This window comes from Rhinoderma darwinii, unplaced genomic scaffold, assembly GCF_050947455.1.
Source record: "Rhinoderma darwinii isolate aRhiDar2 unplaced genomic scaffold, aRhiDar2.hap1 Scaffold_3361, whole genome shotgun sequence".
NCBI lineage: Eukaryota > Metazoa > Chordata > Amphibia > Anura > Rhinodermatidae > Rhinoderma > Rhinoderma darwinii.
In genome coordinates, this window is record NW_027463416.1 from 54834 (window position 1) to 69508 (window position 14675).

Consider the following 14675-nt stretch of genomic DNA (forward strand, 5'->3'; position numbering starts at 1 on the left):
GACTGCAAAATGGAAAATAGGCATCCACCAACTTTACAGACAACTTCTCCTTGCTCCTACAACCTCCATCCTTGCACAGTTTGTTATTCTTCTAGGTAACATAGTAACAAATCCAAATTGCTGCTCTCTTTGTAGGCAAGCAAGGCTTTGTTGCAACTGCAATTCTTACTTCTTCTTGAAATGTAGGGACGACAGTACATTCCATCACATCCATCTAGTGTACACAGGTAGGTCCATTGTGGCGGGCAGGCGAGCGGGCGGGCTGCTTTATTGGCTGTTTGCTGTTCCCCTACTCCACTCCACTATTTGACTGTTGTGCTGCATCAATCAATCAATCAATCAATCAATCAATCAATCAATCAATCAGTGGCTGGCTCAGGTGCAGCTCTTTAACTTACCTAAAAGGGAGGGCGGAGAGAAGACAAGGAAGGTGAATGAGGTGTTCCAATGTGAAATGCCGGAAACACAGAAACACAGACGACACACAACAAGAGGTGGCAATCTATTCATTAATTGCATTTAATCAATGAGCTCATTATCACTCATGCATTGTCCAACAGGTGTTGAAATAATGGGATTAAAAGGGGAGATCCCTTCAGAAAGACAGAAACAATAGCAAAGACAAAAAACACTTTTGGAATCTGCTTTTAGTCAACACATAAGGAAAGGGTGCACCGGTCCTGGAAATACTGCAATACCAGGTCAATGCGTGGAGTGGACAGAGCAAGCTCTATTTCCATCTCCCTGTTCTAAAAATCCATTTAATATATGGTCCCCAGATAGGGGACGTATCAGATATTAAACTGATAAGAACAGATACTACACTTGATCTTAGCCAAAAGGCCGAGAAGCGATAACCCGAACGGGCCGCGCGTTGCCCGAGCCTGCCCGATACTGCTGTTCAGCCCTTGCAGCGATTCAGCCTACTTCTAGGCAATTCCATGGGGCCCTGCAGGCTCACACACTCACAGCTACACGGGAGGTGAATAAAGGCCGGAGAGGAAGCCAGACAGGATTTGCTTCTTTTGCTTGCACCACAATGCAGTGCTGAAAGAGGAGGAATCTACATAAAAACGCCTTCCTGGCAACGCCCAAATGCCCTGCTGCCATGCAGATAAACACTGGCAGCGGCAGCAAGTGCATGCCCACAGCCACCCCTTGTTCCTTCACACCTTGTATCAGCTGTAATCCAGTCCAGTCCAGTGCTGCCTGCTGAGCAGCACTGACCAACACTGCCTGGGCCCAGGCTTTTATCTCTGAGGCCCCATTATGATGTCAGAAAGCTGGCTCTGGAATCCTGAGGGCTCCACTATGACACGTGCAAAGTTCCGTCTGAACTTTATATAAGACGGTGAGGCTCAGTCAGTCACTCAGTGTTGCCTGAGAGGGCAACACTGCAACAGCCGGCCGCCAGGCTGTCTTTTTTTTGCACAGCTAGTTGCCTCCAGGAGGCCACAAGAGGGAGACAAGGGACTGCAAAATGGAAAATAGGCATCCACCAACTTTACAGACAACTTCTCCTTGCTCCTACAACCTCCATCCTTGCACAGTTTGTTATTCTTCTAGGTAACATAGTAACAAATCCAAATTGCTGCTCTCTTTGTAGGCAAGCAAGGCTTTGTTGCAACTGCAATTCTTACTTCTTCTTGAAATGTAGGGACGACAGTACATTCCATCACATCCATCTAGTGTACACAGGTAGGTCCATTGTGGCGGGCAGGCGAGCGGGCGGGCTGCTTTATTGGCTGTTTGCTGTTCCCCTACTCCACTCCACTATTTGACTGTTGTGCTGCATCAATCAATCAATCAATCAATCAATCAATCAATCAATCAATCAGTGGCTGGCTCAGGTGCAGCTCTTTAACTTACCTAAAAGGGAGGGCGGAGAGAAGACAAGGAAGGTGAATGAGGTGTTCCAATGTGAAATGCCGGAAACACAGAAACACAGACGACACACAACAAGAGGTGGCAATCTATTCATTAATTGCATTTAATCAATGAGCTCATTATCACTCATGCATTGTCCAACAGGTGTTGAAATAATGGGATTAAAAGGGGAGATCCCTTCAGAAAGACAGAAACAATAGCAAAGACAAAAAACACTTTTGGAATCTGCTTTTAGTCAACACATAAGGAAAGGGTGCACCGGTCCTGGAAATACTGCAATACCAGGTCAATGCGTGGAGTGGACAGAGCAAGCTCTATTTCCATCTCCCTGTTCTAAAAATCCATTTAATATATGGTCCCCAGATAGGGGACGTATCAGATATTAAACTGATAAGAACAGATACTACACTTGATCTTAGCCAAAAGGCCGAGAAGCGATAACCCGAACGGGCCGCGCGTTGCCCGAGCCTGCCCGATACTGCTGTTCAGCCCTTGCAGCGATTCAGCCTACTTCTAGGCAATTCCATGGGGCCCTGCAGGCTCACACACTCACAGCTACACGGGAGGTGAATAAAGGCCGGAGAGGAAGCCAGACAGGATTTGCTTCTTTTGCTTGCACCACAATGCAGTGCTGAAAGAGGAGGAATCTACATAAAAACGCCTTCCTGGCAACGCCCAAATGCCCTGCTGCCATGCAGATAAACACTGGCAGCGGCAGCAAGTGCATGCCCACAGCCACCCCTTGTTCCTTCACACCTTGTATCAGCTGTAATCCAGTCCAGTCCAGTGCTGCCTGCTGAGCAGCACTGACCAACACTGCCTGGGCCCAGGCTTTTATCTCTGAGGCCCCATTATGATGTCAGAAAGCTGGCTCTGGAATCCTGAGGGCTCCACTATGACACGTGCAAAGTTCCGTCTGAACTTTATATAAGACGGTGAGGCTCAGTCAGTCACTCAGTGTTGCCTGAGAGGGCAACACTGCAACAGCCGGCCGCCAGGCTGTCTTTTTTTTGCACAGCTAGTTGCCTCCAGGAGGCCACAAGAGGGAGACAAGGGACTGCAAAATGGAAAATAGGCATCCACCAACTTTACAGACAACTTCTCCTTGCTCCTACAACCTCCATCCTTGCACAGTTTGTTATTCTTCTAGGTAACATAGTAACAAATCCAAATTGCTGCTCTCTTTGTAGGCAAGCAAGGCTTTGTTGCAACTGCAATTCTTACTTCTTCTTGAAATGTAGGGACGACAGTACATTCCATCACATCCATCTAGTGTACACAGGTAGGTCCATTGTGGCGGGCAGGCGAGCGGGCGGGCTGCTTTATTGGCTGTTTGCTGTTCCCCTACTCCACTCCACTATTTGACTGTTGTGCTGCATCAATCAATCAATCAATCAATCAATCAATCAATCAATCAGTGGCTGGCTCAGGTGCAGCTCTTTAACTTACCTAAAAGGGAGGGCGGAGAGAAGACAAGGAAGGTGAATGAGGTGTTCCAATGTGAAATGCCGGAAACACAGAAACACAGACGACACACAACAAGAGGTGGCAATCTATTCATTAATTGCATTTAATCAATGAGCTCATTATCACTCATGCATTGTCCAACAGGTGTTGAAATAATGGGATTAAAAGGGGAGATCCCTTCAGAAAGACAGAAACAATAGCAAAGACAAAAAACACTTTTGGAATCTGCTTTTAGTCAACACATAAGGAAAGGGTGCACCGGTCCTGGAAATACTGCAATACCAGGTCAATGCGTGGAGTGGACAGAGCAAGCTCTATTTCCATCTCCCTGTTCTAAAAATCCATTTAATATATGGTCCCCAGATAGGGGACGTATCAGATATTAAACTGATAAGAACAGATACTACACTTGATCTTAGCCAAAAGGCCGAGAAGCGATAACCCGAACGGGCCGCGCGTTGCCCGAGCCTGCCCGATACTGCTGTTCAGCCCTTGCAGCGATTCAGCCTACTTCTAGGCAATTCCATGGGGCCCTGCAGGCTCACACACTCACAGCTACACGGGAGGTGAATAAAGGCCGGAGAGGAAGCCAGACAGGATTTGCTTCTTTTGCTTGCACCACAATGCAGTGCTGAAAGAGGAGGAATCTACATAAAAACGCCTTCCTGGCAACGCCCAAATGCCCTGCTGCCATGCAGATAAACACTGGCAGCGGCAGCAAGTGCATGCCCACAGCCACCCCTTGTTCCTTCACACCTTGTATCAGCTGTAATCCAGTCCAGTCCAGTGCTGCCTGCTGAGCAGCACTGACCAACACTGCCTGGGCCCAGGCTTTTATCTCTGAGGCCCCATTATGATGTCAGAAAGCTGGCTCTGGAATCCTGAGGGCTCCACTATGACACGTGCAAAGTTCCGTCTGAACTTTATATAAGACGGTGAGGCTCAGTCAGTCACTCAGTGTTGCCTGAGAGGGCAACACTGCAACAGCCGGCCGCCAGGCTGTCTTTTTTTTGCACAGCTAGTTGCCTCCAGGAGGCCACAAGAGGGAGACAAGGGACTGCAAAATGGAAAATAGGCATCCACCAACTTTACAGACAACTTCTCCTTGCTCCTACAACCTCCATCCTTGCACAGTTTGTTATTCTTCTAGGTAACATAGTAACAAATCCAAATTGCTGCTCTCTTTGTAGGCAAGCAAGGCTTTGTTGCAACTGCAATTCTTACTTCTTCTTGAAATGTAGGGACGACAGTACATTCCATCACATCCATCTAGTGTACACAGGTAGGTCCATTGTGGCGGGCAGGCGAGCGGGCGGGCTGCTTTATTGGCTGTTTGCTGTTCCCCTACTCCACTCCACTATTTGACTGTTGTGCTGCATCAATCAATCAATCAATCAATCAATCAATCAATCAATCAATCAATCAATCAATCAGTGGCTGGCTCAGGTGCAGCTCTTTAACTTACCTAAAAGGGAGGGCGGAGAGAAGACAAGGAAGGTGAATGAGGTGTTCCAATGTGAAATGCCGGAAACACAGAAACACAGACGACACACAACAAGAGGTGGCAATCTATTCATTAATTGCATTTAATCAATGAGCTCATTATCACTCATGCATTGTCCAACAGGTGTTGAAATAATGGGATTAAAAGGGGAGATCCCTTCAGAAAGACAGAAACAATAGCAAAGACAAAAAACACTTTTGGAATCTGCTTTTAGTCAACACATAAGGAAAGGGTGCACCGGTCCTGGAAATACTGCAATACCAGGTCAATGCGTGGAGTGGACAGAGCAAGCTCTATTTCCATCTCCCTGTTCTAAAAATCCATTTAATATATGGTCCCCAGATAGGGGACGTATCAGATATTAAACTGATAAGAACAGATACTACACTTGATCTTAGCCAAAAGGCCGAGAAGCGATAACCCGAACGGGCCGCGCGTTGCCCGAGCCTGCCCGATACTGCTGTTCAGCCCTTGCAGCGATTCAGCCTACTTCTAGGCAATTCCATGGGGCCCTGCAGGCTCACACACTCACAGCTACACGGGAGGTGAATAAAGGCCGGAGAGGAAGCCAGACAGGATTTGCTTCTTTTGCTTGCACCACAATGCAGTGCTGAAAGAGGAGGAATCTACATAAAAACGCCTTCCTGGCAACGCCCAAATGCCCTGCTGCCATGCAGATAAACACTGGCAGCGGCAGCAAGTGCATGCCCACAGCCACCCCTTGTTCCTTCACACCTTGTATCAGCTGTAATCCAGTCCAGTCCAGTGCTGCCTGCTGAGCAGCACTGACCAACACTGCCTGGGCCCAGGCTTTTATCTCTGAGGCCCCATTATGATGTCAGAAAGCTGGCTCTGGAATCCTGAGGGCTCCACTATGACACGTGCAAAGTTCCGTCTGAACTTTATATAAGACGGTGAGGCTCAGTCAGTCACTCAGTGTTGCCTGAGAGGGCAACACTGCAACAGCCGGCCGCCAGGCTGTCTTTTTTTTGCACAGCTAGTTGCCTCCAGGAGGCCACAAGAGGGAGACAAGGGACTGCAAAATGGAAAATAGGCATCCACCAACTTTACAGACAACTTCTCCTTGCTCCTACAACCTCCATCCTTGCACAGTTTGTTATTCTTCTAGGTAACATAGTAACAAATCCAAATTGCTGCTCTCTTTGTAGGCAAGCAAGGCTTTGTTGCAACTGCAATTCTTACTTCTTCTTGAAATGTAGGGACGACAGTACATTCCATCACATCCATCTAGTGTACACAGGTAGGTCCATTGTGGCGGGCAGGCGAGCGGGCGGGCTGCTTTATTGGCTGTTTGCTGTTCCCCTACTCCACTCCACTATTTGACTGTTGTGCTGCAATCAATCAATCAATCAATCAATCAATCAATCAATCAATCAATCAATCAATCAGTGGCTGGCTCAGGTGCAGCTCTTTAACTTACCTAAAAGGGAGGGCGGAGAGAAGACAAGGAAGGTGAATGAGGTGTTCCAATGTGAAATGCCGGAAACACAGAAACACAGACGACACACAACAAGAGGTGGCAATCTATTCATTAATTGCATTTAATCAATGAGCTCATTATCACTCATGCATTGTCCAACAGGTGTTGAAATAATGGGATTAAAAGGGGAGATCCCTTCAGAAAGACAGAAACAATAGCAAAGACAAAAAACACTTTTGGAATCTGCTTTTAGTCAACACATAAGGAAAGGGTGCACCGGTCCTGGAAATACTGCAATACCAGGTCAATGCGTGGAGTGGACAGAGCAAGCTCTATTTCCATCTCCCTGTTCTAAAAATCCATTTAATATATGGTCCCCAGATAGGGGACGTATCAGATATTAAACTGATAAGAACAGATACTACACTTGATCTTAGCCAAAAGGCCGAGAAGCGATAACCCGAACGGGCCGCGCGTTGCCCGAGCCTGCCCGATACTGCTGTTCAGCCCTTGCAGCGATTCAGCCTACTTCTAGGCAATTCCATGGGGCCCTGCAGGCTCACACACTCACAGCTACACGGGAGGTGAATAAAGGCCGGAGAGGAAGCCAGACAGGATTTGCTTCTTTTGCTTGCACCACAATGCAGTGCTGAAAGAGGAGGAATCTACATAAAAACGCCTTCCTGGCAACGCCCAAATGCCCTGCTGCCATGCAGATAAACACTGGCAGCGGCAGCAAGTGCATGCCCACAGCCACCCCTTGTTCCTTCACACCTTGTATCAGCTGTAATCCAGTCCAGTCCAGTGCTGCCTGCTGAGCAGCACTGACCAACACTGCCTGGGCCCAGGCTTTTATCTCTGAGGCCCCATTATGATGTCAGAAAGCTGGCTCTGGAATCCTGAGGGCTCCACTATGACACGTGCAAAGTTCCGTCTGAACTTTATATAAGACGGTGAGGCTCAGTCAGTCACTCAGTGTTGCCTGAGAGGGCAACACTGCAACAGCCGGCCGCCAGGCTGTCTTTTTTTTGCACAGCTAGTTGCCTCCAGGAGGCCACAAGAGGGAGACAAGGGACTGCAAAATGGAAAATAGGCATCCACCAACTTTACAGACAACTTCTCCTTGCTCCTACAACCTCCATCCTTGCACAGTTTGTTATTCTTCTAGGTAACATAGTAACAAATCCAAATTGCTGCTCTCTTTGTAGGCAAGCAAGGCTTTGTTGCAACTGCAATTCTTACTTCTTCTTGAAATGTAGGGACGACAGTACATTCCATCACATCCATCTAGTGTACACAGGTAGGTCCATTGTGGCGGGCAGGCGAGCGGGCGGGCTGCTTTATTGGCTGTTTGCTGTTCCCCTACTCCACTCCACTATTTGACTGTTGTGCTGCAATCAATCAATCAATCAATCAATCAATCAATCAATCAGTGGCTGGCTCAGGTGCAGCTCTTTAACTTACCTAAAAGGGAGGGCGGAGAGAAGACAAGGAAGGTGAATGAGGTGTTCCAATGTGAAATGCCGGAAACACAGAAACACAGACGACACACAACAAGAGGTGGCAATCTATTCATTAATTGCATTTAATCAATGAGCTCATTATCACTCATGCATTGTCCAACAGGTGTTGAAATAATGGGATTAAAAGGGGAGATCCCTTCAGAAAGACAGAAACAATAGCAAAGACAAAAAACACTTTTGGAATCTGCTTTTAGTCAACACATAAGGAAAGGGTGCACCGGTCCTGGAAATACTGCAATACCAGGTCAATGCGTGGAGTGGACAGAGCAAGCTCTATTTCCATCTCCCTGTTCTAAAAATCCATTTAATATATGGTCCCCAGATAGGGGACGTATCAGATATTAAACTGATAAGAACAGATACTACACTTGATCTTAGCCAAAAGGCCGAGAAGCGATAACCCGAACGGGCCGCGCGTTGCCCGAGCCTGCCCGATACTGCTGTTCAGCCCTTGCAGCGATTCAGCCTACTTCTAGGCAATTCCATGGGGCCCTGCAGGCTCACACACTCACAGCTACACGGGAGGTGAATAAAGGCCGGAGAGGAAGCCAGACAGGATTTGCTTCTTTTGCTTGCACCACAATGCAGTGCTGAAAGAGGAGGAATCTAGATAAAAACGCCTTCCTGGCAACGCCCAAATGCCCTGCTGCCATGCAGATAAACACTGGCAGCGGCAGCAAGTGCATGCCCACAGCCACCCCTTGTTCCTTCACACCTTGTATCAGCTGTAATCCAGTCCAGTCCAGTGCTGCCTGCTGAGCAGCACTGACCAACACTGCCTGGGCCCAGGCTTTTATCTCTGAGGCCCCATTATGATGTCAGAAAGCTGGCTCTGGAATCCTGAGGGCTCCACTATGACACGTGCAAAGTTCCGTCTGAACTTTATATAAGACGGTGAGGCTCAGTCAGTCACTCAGTGTTGCCTGAGAGGGCAACACTGCAACAGCCGGCCGCCAGGCTGTCTTTTTTTTGCACAGCTAGTTGCCTCCAGGAGGCCACAAGAGGGAGACAAGGGACTGCAAAATGGAAAATAGGCATCCACCAACTTTACAGACAACTTCTCCTTGCTCCTACAACCTCCATCCTTGCACAGTTTGTTATTCTTCTAGGTAACATAGTAACAAATCCAAATTGCTGCTCTCTTTGTAGGCAAGCAAGGCTTTGTTGCAACTGCAATTCTTACTTCTTCTTGAAATGTAGGGACGACAGTACATTCCATCACATCCATCTAGTGTACACAGGTAGGTCCATTGTGGCGGGCAGGCGAGCGGGCGGGCTGCTTTATTGGCTGTTTGCTGTTCCCCTACTCCACTCCACTATTTGACTGTTGTGCTGCATCAATCAATCAATCAATCAATCAATCAATCAATCAATCAATCAATCAGTGGCTGGCTCAGGTGCAGCTCTTTAACTTACCTAAAAGGGAGGGCGGAGAGAAGACAAGGAAGGTGAATGAGGTGTTCCAATGTGAAATGCCGGAAACACAGAAACACAGACGACACACAACAAGAGGTGGCAATCTATTCATTAATTGCATTTAATCAATGAGCTCATTATCACTCATGCATTGTCCAACAGGTGTTGAAATAATGGGATTAAAAGGGGAGATCCCTTCAGAAAGACAGAAACAATAGCAAAGACAAAAAACACTTTTGGAATCTGCTTTTAGTCAACACATAAGGAAAGGGTGCACCGGTCCTGGAAATACTGCAATACCAGGTCAATGCGTGGAGTGGACAGAGCAAGCTCTATTTCCATCTCCCTGTTCTAAAAATCCATTTAATATATGGTCCCCAGATAGGGGACGTATCAGATATTAAACTGATAAGAACAGATACTACACTTGATCTTAGCCAAAAGGCCGAGAAGCGATAACCCGAACGGGCCGCGCGTTGCCCGAGCCTGCCCGATACTGCTGTTCAGCCCTTGCAGCGATTCAGCCTACTTCTAGGCAATTCCATGGGGCCCTGCAGGCTCACACACTCACAGCTACACGGGAGGTGAATAAAGGCCGGAGAGGAAGCCAGACAGGATTTGCTTCTTTTGCTTGCACCACAATGCAGTGCTGAAAGAGGAGGAATCTACATAAAAACGCCTTCCTGGCAACGCCCAAATGCCCTGCTGCCATGCAGATAAACACTGGCAGCGGCAGCAAGTGCATGCCCACAGCCACCCCTTGTTCCTTCACACCTTGTATCAGCTGTAATCCAGTCCAGTCCAGTGCTGCCTGCTGAGCAGCACTGACCAACACTGCCTGGGCCCAGGCTTTTATCTCTGAGGCCCCATTATGATGTCAGAAAGCTGGCTCTGGAATCCTGAGGGCTCCACTATGACACGTGCAAAGTTCCGTCTGAACTTTATATAAGACGGTGAGGCTCAGTCAGTCACTCAGTGTTGCCTGAGAGGGCAACACTGCAACAGCCGGCCGCCAGGCTGTCTTTTTTTTGCACAGCTAGTTGCCTCCAGGAGGCCACAAGAGGGAGACAAGGGACTGCAAAATGGAAAATAGGCATCCACCAACTTTACAGACAACTTCTCCTTGCTCCTACAACCTCCATCCTTGCACAGTTTGTTATTCTTCTAGGTAACATAGTAACAAATCCAAATTGCTGCTCTCTTTGTAGGCAAGCAAGGCTTTGTTGCAACTGCAATTCTTACTTCTTCTTGAAATGTAGGGACGACAGTACATTCCATCACATCCATCTAGTGTACACAGGTAGGTCCATTGTGGCGGGCAGGCGAGCGGGCGGGCTGCTTTATTGGCTGTTTGCTGTTCCCCTACTCCACTCCACTATTTGACTGTTGTGCTGCATCAATCAATCAATCAATCAATCAATCAATCAATCAATCAATCAATCAATCAATCAATCAGTGGCTGGCTCAGGTGCAGCTCTTTAACTTACCTAAAAGGGAGGGCGGAGAGAAGACAAGGAAGGTGAATGAGGTGTTCCAATGTGAAATGCCGGAAACACAGAAACACAGACGACACACAACAAGAGGTGGCAATCTATTCATTAATTGCATTTAATCAATGAGCTCATTATCACTCATGCATTGTCCAACAGGTGTTGAAATAATGGGATTAAAAGGGGAGATCCCTTCAGAAAGACAGAAACAATAGCAAAGACAAAAAACACTTTTGGAATCTGCTTTTAGTCAACACATAAGGAAAGGGTGCACCGGTCCTGGAAATACTGCAATACCAGGTCAATGCGTGGAGTGGACAGAGCAAGCTCTATTTCCATCTCCCTGTTCTAAAAATCCATTTAATATATGGTCCCCAGATAGGGGACGTATCAGATATTAAACTGATAAGAACAGATACTACACTTGATCTTAGCCAAAAGGCCGAGAAGCGATAACCCGAACGGGCCGCGCGTTGCCCGAGCCTGCCCGATACTGCTGTTCAGCCCTTGCAGCGATTCAGCCTACTTCTAGGCAATTCCATGGGGCCCTGCAGGCTCACACACTCACAGCTACACGGGAGGTGAATAAAGGCCGGAGAGGAAGCCAGACAGGATTTGCTTCTTTTGCTTGCACCACAATGCAGTGCTGAAAGAGGAGGAATCTACATAAAAACGCCTTCCTGGCAACGCCCAAATGCCCTGCTGCCATGCAGATAAACACTGGCAGCGGCAGCAAGTGCATGCCCACAGCCACCCCTTGTTCCTTCACACCTTGTATCAGCTGTAATCCAGTCCAGTCCAGTGCTGCCTGCTGAGCAGCACTGACCAACACTGCCTGGGCCCAGGCTTTTATCTCTGAGGCCCCATTATGATGTCAGAAAGCTGGCTCTGGAATCCTGAGGGCTCCACTATGACACGTGCAAAGTTCCGTCTGAACTTTATATAAGACGGTGAGGCTCAGTCAGTCACTCAGTGTTGCCTGAGAGGGCAACACTGCAACAGCCGGCCGCCAGGCTGTCTTTTTTTTGCACAGCTAGTTGCCTCCAGGAGGCCACAAGAGGGAGACAAGGGACTGCAAAATGGAAAATAGGCATCCACCAACTTTACAGACAACTTCTCCTTGCTCCTACAACCTCCATCCTTGCACAGTTTGTTATTCTTCTAGGTAACATAGTAACAAATCCAAATTGCTGCTCTCTTTGTAGGCAAGCAAGGCTTTGTTGCAACTGCAATTCTTACTTCTTCTTGAAATGTAGGGACGACAGTACATTCCATCACATCCATCTAGTGTACACAGGTAGGTCCATTGTGGCGGGCAGGCGAGCGGGCGGGCTGCTTTATTGGCTGTTTGCTGTTCCCCTACTCCACTCCACTATTTGACTGTTGTGCTGCATCAATCAATCAATCAATCAATCAATCAATCAATCAATCAATCAATCAATCAGTGGCTGGCTCAGGTGCAGCTCTTTAACTTACCTAAAAGGGAGGGCGGAGAGAAGACAAGGAAGGTGAATGAGGTGTTCCAATGTGAAATGCCGGAAACACAGAAACACAGACGACACACAACAAGAGGTGGCAATCTATTCATTAATTGCATTTAATCAATGAGCTCATTATCACTCATGCATTGTCCAACAGGTGTTGAAATAATGGGATTAAAAGGGGAGATCCCTTCAGAAAGACAGAAACAATAGCAAAGACAAAAAACACTTTTGGAATCTGCTTTTAGTCAACACATAAGGAAAGGGTGCACCGGTCCTGGAAATACTGCAATACCAGGTCAATGCGTGGAGTGGACAGAGCAAGCTCTATTTCCATCTCCCTGTTCTAAAAATCCATTTAATATATGGTCCCCAGATAGGGGACGTATCAGATATTAAACTGATAAGAACAGATACTACACTTGATCTTAGCCAAAAGGCCGAGAAGCGATAACCCGAACGGGCCGCGCGTTGCCCGAGCCTGCCCGATACTGCTGTTCAGCCCTTGCAGCGATTCAGCCTACTTCTAGGCAATTCCATGGGGCCCTGCAGGCTCACACACTCACAGCTACACGGGAGGTGAATAAAGGCCGGAGAGGAAGCCAGACAGGATTTGCTTCTTTTGCTTGCACCACAATGCAGTGCTGAAAGAGGAGGAATCTACATAAAAACGCCTTCCTGGCAACGCCCAAATGCCCTGCTGCCATGCAGATAAACACTGGCAGCGGCAGCAAGTGCATGCCCACAGCCACCCCTTGTTCCTTCACACCTTGTATCAGCTGTAATCCAGTCCAGTCCAGTGCTGCCTGCTGAGCAGCACTGACCAACACTGCCTGGGCCCAGGCTTTTATCTCTGAGGCCCCATTATGATGTCAGAAAGCTGGCTCTGGAATCCTGAGGGCTCCACTATGACACGTGCAACGTGCAAAGTTCCGTCTGAACTTTATATAAGACGGTGAGGCTCAGTCAGTCACTCAGTGTTGCCTGAGAGGGCAACACTGCAACAGCCGGCCGCCAGGCTGTCTTTTTTTTGCACAGCTAGTTGCCTCCAGGAGGCCACAAGAGGGAGACAAGGGACTGCAAAATGGAAAATAGGCATCCACCAACTTTACAGACAACTTCTCCTTGCTCCTACAACCTCCATCCTTGCACAGTTTGTTATTCTTCTAGGTAACATAGTAACAAATCCAAATTGCTGCTCTCTTTGTAGGCAAGCAAGGCTTTGTTGCAACTGCAATTCTTACTTCTTCTTGAAATGTAGGGACGACAGTACATTCCATCACATCCATCTAGTGTACACAGGTAGGTCCATTGTGGCGGGCAGGCGAGCGGGCGGGCTGCTTTATTGGCTGTTTGCTGTTCCCCTACTCCACTCCACTATTTGACTGTTGTGCTGCATCAATCAATCAATCAATCAATCAATCAATCAATCAATCAATCAATCAATCAATCAATCAATCAGTGGCTGGCTCAGGTGCAGCTCTTTAACTTACCTAAAAGGGAGGGCGGAGAGAAGACAAGGAAGGTGAATGAGGTGTTCCAATGTGAAATGCCGGAAACACAGAAACACAGACGACACACAACAAGAGGTGGCAATCTATTCATTAATTGCATTTAATCAATGAGCTCATTATCACTCATGCATTGTCCAACAGGTGTTGAAATAATGGGATTAAAAGGGGAGATCCCTTCAGAAAGACAGAAACAATAGCAAAGACAAAAAACACTTTTGGAATCTGCTTTTAGTCAACACATAAGGAAAGGGTGCACCGGTCCTGGAAATACTGCAATACCAGGTCAATGCGTGGAGTGGACAGAGCAAGCTCTATTTCCATCTCCCTGTTCTAAAAATCCATTTAATATATGGTCCCCAGATAGGGGACGTATCAGATATTAAACTGATAAGAACAGATACTACACTTGATCTTAGCCAAAAGGCCGAGAAGCGATAACCCGAACGGGCCGCGCGTTGCCCGAGCCTGCCCGATACTGCTGTTCAGCCCTTGCAGCGATTCAGCCTACTTCTAGGCAATTCCATGGGGCCCTGCAGGCTCACACACTCACAGCTACACGGGAGGTGAATAAAGGCCGGAGAGGAAGCCAGACAGGATTTGCTTCTTTTGCTTGCACCACAATGCAGTGCTGAAAGAGGAGGAATCTACATAAAAACGCCTTCCTGGCAACGCCCAAATGCCCTGCTGCCATGCAGATAAACACTGGCAGCGGCAGCAAGTGCATGCCCACAGCCACCCCTTGTTCCTTCACACCTTGTATCAGCTGTAATCCAGTCCAGTCCAGTGCTGCCTGCTGAGCAGCACTGACCAACACTGCCTGGGCCCAGGCTTTTATCTCTGAGGCCCCATTATGATGTCAGAAAGCTGGCTCTGGAATCCTGAGGGCTCCACTATGACACGTGCAAAGTTCCGTCTGAACTTTATATAAGACGGTGAGGCTCAGTCAGTCACT

The 14675-nt window shown here is 47.8% G+C and overlaps 10 non-coding genes across 10 annotated transcripts; all 10 read right to left on the reverse strand.

Annotated features, from left to right (window-relative positions):
* Window positions 1–664: 664 nt before the first annotated feature.
* LOC142704659 (U2 spliceosomal RNA) lies at window positions 665–855 on the reverse strand. Its single transcript, XR_012868086.1, has one exon. It is a non-coding gene; the product is annotated as a U2 spliceosomal RNA (small nuclear RNA).
* A 1280-nt stretch (window positions 856–2135) lies between these two features.
* Window positions 2136–2326, reverse strand: LOC142704660 (U2 spliceosomal RNA). Its single transcript, XR_012868087.1, has one exon. It is a non-coding gene; the product is annotated as a U2 spliceosomal RNA (small nuclear RNA).
* Window positions 2327–3602: 1276 nt separating this feature from the next.
* Window positions 3603–3793, reverse strand: LOC142704661 (U2 spliceosomal RNA). The gene has a single exon (XR_012868088.1). It is a non-coding gene; the product is annotated as a U2 spliceosomal RNA (small nuclear RNA).
* A 1292-nt stretch (window positions 3794–5085) lies between these two features.
* Window positions 5086–5276, reverse strand: LOC142704664 (U2 spliceosomal RNA). Its single transcript, XR_012868090.1, has one exon. It is a non-coding gene; the product is annotated as a U2 spliceosomal RNA (small nuclear RNA).
* A 1289-nt stretch (window positions 5277–6565) lies between these two features.
* Window positions 6566–6756, reverse strand: LOC142704665 (U2 spliceosomal RNA). Its single transcript, XR_012868091.1, has one exon. It is a non-coding gene; the product is annotated as a U2 spliceosomal RNA (small nuclear RNA).
* Window positions 6757–8029: 1273 nt separating this feature from the next.
* LOC142704666 (U2 spliceosomal RNA) lies at window positions 8030–8220 on the reverse strand. The gene has a single exon (XR_012868092.1). It is a non-coding gene; the product is annotated as a U2 spliceosomal RNA (small nuclear RNA).
* Window positions 8221–9504: 1284 nt separating this feature from the next.
* On the reverse strand, window positions 9505–9695 carry LOC142704667 (U2 spliceosomal RNA). The gene has a single exon (XR_012868093.1). It is a non-coding gene; the product is annotated as a U2 spliceosomal RNA (small nuclear RNA).
* Window positions 9696–10991: 1296 nt separating this feature from the next.
* LOC142704668 (U2 spliceosomal RNA) lies at window positions 10992–11182 on the reverse strand. The gene has a single exon (XR_012868094.1). It is a non-coding gene; the product is annotated as a U2 spliceosomal RNA (small nuclear RNA).
* A 1288-nt stretch (window positions 11183–12470) lies between these two features.
* LOC142704669 (U2 spliceosomal RNA) lies at window positions 12471–12661 on the reverse strand. The gene has a single exon (XR_012868095.1). It is a non-coding gene; the product is annotated as a U2 spliceosomal RNA (small nuclear RNA).
* A 1307-nt stretch (window positions 12662–13968) lies between these two features.
* LOC142704670 (U2 spliceosomal RNA) lies at window positions 13969–14159 on the reverse strand. Its single transcript, XR_012868096.1, has one exon. It is a non-coding gene; the product is annotated as a U2 spliceosomal RNA (small nuclear RNA).
* Window positions 14160–14675: the final 516 nt, after the last annotated feature.